The 4,029-nt window shown below is 39.2% G+C and overlaps 1 protein-coding gene across 2 annotated transcripts in view; it reads left to right on the forward strand.

Annotated features, from left to right (window-relative positions):
* The first annotated feature begins 345 nt into the window (after positions 1-345).
* IFI44L (interferon-induced protein 44-like) overlaps positions 346-4,029 on the forward strand; it is a 16,055-nt gene continuing 12,371 nt past the window's right edge. For both annotated transcript variants that reach the window (XR_001145210.1, XM_004679525.2), the window contains exons 1-2: positions 346-500; positions 2,727-2,824. The gene's annotated coding sequence lies outside the window, so the exon portion shown is untranslated. The remainder of the gene's footprint in view (positions 501-2,726; positions 2,825-4,029) is intronic.

Consider the following 4,029-nt stretch of genomic DNA (forward strand, 5'->3'; position numbering starts at 1 on the left):
AAGTGACTGCACATGTATGAGTGGGTCTCCGACATTTTTCCGTTGGTCAGTTTTTCTTTTTCATTAGAGATATATTGTGGTATCTGCAATTGTTTTACAATAACTTCACACAATAGGGAGTTTTACATATTTGTCATTTTTCTTGTTGTCTTCCTTCTGTTTCAGTTATCAATTTGCTGCCCCTACCTCTAAATTCATTCGTTTCTCACTCAGAAAATAGAAATGGTCCCTTTAAAAGTTTTGTTCGCAGGTAACGTTCAATGTTGTCAGCAGAGGGCACTAGAGAGACACTTCAAGAGAAGAGTTTTACTTCCTAGTTCAGAAACTGAGCGGCTTCTCCAGGAAGCACAGCTCTTCCAGTGCCAGGCCCTGCGGTTCGTAGTGACCAGCAGCCTTCAGCGATCTGTGGCTTCCCCGGAACACTCCTCGAGTGGTTTCGAAGCAGCTAGACTTCGGTGGGACGCCCTTCTCTCGCAAAGCTTTCACCAGCAACCTAAAAGGTGAATTTGTCAACAATGCAACTGTATAGGCCCTTCACCACTTCTTGAGCCAAGGCCATAACTGAAGTCAGGGTCAGAGCTCTGGCAGGAAATCTTCCTGGGTGCTCTACACGCTAAGAGAACTATTGCTATCTGCTATCTGCTATGGCTCTTAGATTTACTTTCTGCTAGTCAGTCTTTTAGGACAATAATACTAATCCTCTTTTCCTATAAATAGTTCTTTATATTAAACTTCCCTAGACATAATTTCTGTGGGTTATTTTTTCCTGATTATACCTAGGTCTGAGCGGGGACGAGAGAAGGGGTCTGAGAGGGGAGAGAGAACAGGGTGGAGTGTGGTGCAGGGTGAGGAAATTGACAAGAGGAATCTCAGTCTTACATTTATAAGGAACTAAATTCTGACAAACACCTGAATCGATTTGAAATCACATTTTATCCTAAGGAAAGATGAGAGCAAGCACTGGTCATCCCTTTGAGTGAGACAATGAGCAGAGTCCAGGGGAGCCAAGTTAACTCCGTATCCACAGAAACTATGCGATGATAAATTTGAGTTGTGTGAAAGACTAGATTTATACTACTTGTTTATTAAGCAGGTAATCCAATGTTGTCACTCCGTTTTCTAATCAGACTGAAAATTGCTCAGCGGTCCCAGATGGCATGACGCTCTCTCTTTTGCCACACGCTCTCCTTGTACTTCATGTCGAAGTTTAAACTGAATTTGCTAACAAGACTTTCACTAATGTCCTAAGGTTGGGTGAAGCCGTGTTCTCCAGGTTCCCAGGGCTTGCTTTCACTACACCTGCATCACTTAGCTCACCAATACAGTGTCTGTCTCCCAGAGCACACAGCCACAATCCTTGAGTGTAGGCATTCCTCTCACTCAGCATTATTGATCCCTGGGCGGAAGCCTGTGTTGAGCCCGTGAAAGAATGTCCAATCGGGAAAGAAGTTGGAACCGGCTTAATACATGAAGTCAAAAAAGTCAACTCTTACTGCTTGTTTCAATGTAGAAAGCTTTGGTTTTGAATACCAGCCAGCTTTATCATAATATTAATTGAATTACATAATGTCCTTATATTTAATTTTCATACTTTAAGAAATAGGGATACTAAGAACTTGTTTTCTGTCCAAGATTGTTTTGAGGAACAATTAGGACAAAGTAAGTTTTTGTTTTGTTTTTTAAGATTTATTTATTTATTTATGCATACAGAACTGGGGTACAGGCCAGAGGTGCAGGTACTGTGAGAGGCTTCACCAGAAACAGAATGGGGAGCAGAACAGGCAGATCAGTGAAGTACACTGCTGAGGGGAGCAGCAGACGGGTCAGGGGAGGTCTGCTGTGCCATGTAGATCACTTTTCCAGGCTGGGGATCGAACTCATGCTGAAGTGGCTTTAGCTTCTTAGTGCTGTGCTTTAACCCACTGTGCTACCAGAGAGGGCCTGGAAAGTAAGTGGTTTTGATAGGGGGCCAGGCTGCAAATAAATACTGGAAGGTTGAAGATCTGTTTTCTTTAAACTAAGATTCTTGCTTTAAGATTGAGCTTGTTGCCCTAATGATGCCCAAGTGAATGCTGGACATTGACACCACTGGATGTACCAGGGCCAAGATATCAAAGAGCTGATAAACTCTGGGAGCTGAATGTGATGAAATCTAAGAACATCAATGTTGATGGACTGTTTGCTTATGACTTTTTATTTAGTTCATTGTAGAAAGGCTAGCTCAAGATGAGATGACAGCACAGTCTCTTCATTCTCTGAGATCAGTGACAATGGGCAAATGGTCTTCAGGGTGCTCTGCCCTCTACTCTCTCAGATCAGTGGCTGGTGATCTGAAAAATAAGTGTTTACAGATTCGATTCCTGCCTCTGTTTATTGACTTTTGGTAGTGATAGCCCAGGCCTATTCCCAGGAACAGCCGCAAAGGGCTAAGTACAGAGTTAAATGCACAAGAAATTTCAAATATGATTAGCTATATTGGAATTTTATTATTAATTATCATTTCATGCATGACCTCATGTGGGCTACAATGAGAACCAAAATTCTTTTCCATGTATTCAGCAGGAATCCATTCTTTTTCTTCTTCTTTTGTTTTTTCTATCTCCTTCTGGCTAGGAAAGCAAACTTAGTGGCTGTTAGGAAAAAGAAACTTTTAAATGTTGGCAGGCTGCCCATTGATTTTTTTTTTTTTAATTGCTATGAGTTTCACTTTCCTTCCTCTGAGACAGGAAGCCCCACTTCTCAGAGCCTTCTGTCTCCAAACTGGCTGCTTGATAAATCAGCTTGGTTACACTCCATTTAATCCCATCCTAACTCCTAAAAACAGGTAAGTTACTTCCTATATCCTATGTTTCCTAGCTGTGAATGAAGAAAATTCTTTCTTCATTTCAGATGTCATTACTGCTAGTGATCACATTTTCCTGTTTCATTTGTAGCATAGGACACTATAGAGAGTAAATAAACTCCACTGCAAATCTGCATGCAGTTCTAGTAGTTTTTTTTAAAACATAAATCAATATTTATGAATATTAGTCTCATAAATTAATATAAATTTCAGTGATTAGTGGTGAGTCATAAAGAAGCATCTATTTATTGAAAAACTGGTGGATAGTATTGTACATGATTTAGAGGTGTAGTTCTATCAGATTTTAAAAATGGTTTATTTTTTATTTAATTAGAATAACTTATTTTTCCTTCAAAAACAAACACATTCCAGATCTGAAATTTTCTGTGGATCTCTCCTACATTCTTTTCTCTCTCTGCCTTTCCTTCCCAGAAGTAAATACTATCTGAAATTTGGTATATATTGTGGTATACATTGTATTTGTTTTTATGCTTTTGCTACATGTACATATCTATATATGATTTTTATGTATTGCTTTGTGTATTAACAGTTTATGTAAATGGTGTTAAGTGTCTCACTGTCCTTTTTTTTTCACTCACAATTGTTTTTGAGTTCAAAATATTTATGTCAACGTGGATAGAAGTAGGTGTATTTCAGCAACTTCAATGCACTTCAGCATTTCACTGTGTGAATATGCCAACATTTGTCCATCTAATCTTCTAATGTCATAAACAAAGCTGCTACAAAGACATTGGCTCTCCAAATGACACTTACCATAAGTACTGTGTAGATAATCTCTATATCCTGATTAGCTGTTAGTATTGTTGGACTTTTCTTTGATACGAAATGATATCTCATTATTGTCAGTAACTTATTACAGGTTACTAACTATTTTCATGGTTATTGCCCATTTGAGTTGGTTCATTTTTGAATTTGTTCTTCACATCTTCTGACAGCTTTTCTATGAGATTGTTCTTAGTTTTCTCATTTCTTTAGAGGAATTTTTACATCTGTTGGCTAATATGTTAGGCTATGTTTGTTGTAGCTTTTTAAAAATTAATGTACTGATGGCCCTCCCTGGTGGCACAGCGGGTTAAAGCACAGCACTGAGAATCTAAGGCCAATTCCGCATGAGTTCGATTCCCGCCTGCCCTGGAGGTGACCACATGGCGTGGCAGACCTCTCCT

Source organism: Condylura cristata, unplaced genomic scaffold, assembly GCF_000260355.1.
Source record: "Condylura cristata isolate star-nosed mole 26May11 unplaced genomic scaffold, ConCri1.0 scaffold00008, whole genome shotgun sequence".
Taxonomy (NCBI): domain Eukaryota; kingdom Metazoa; phylum Chordata; class Mammalia; order Eulipotyphla; family Talpidae; genus Condylura; species Condylura cristata.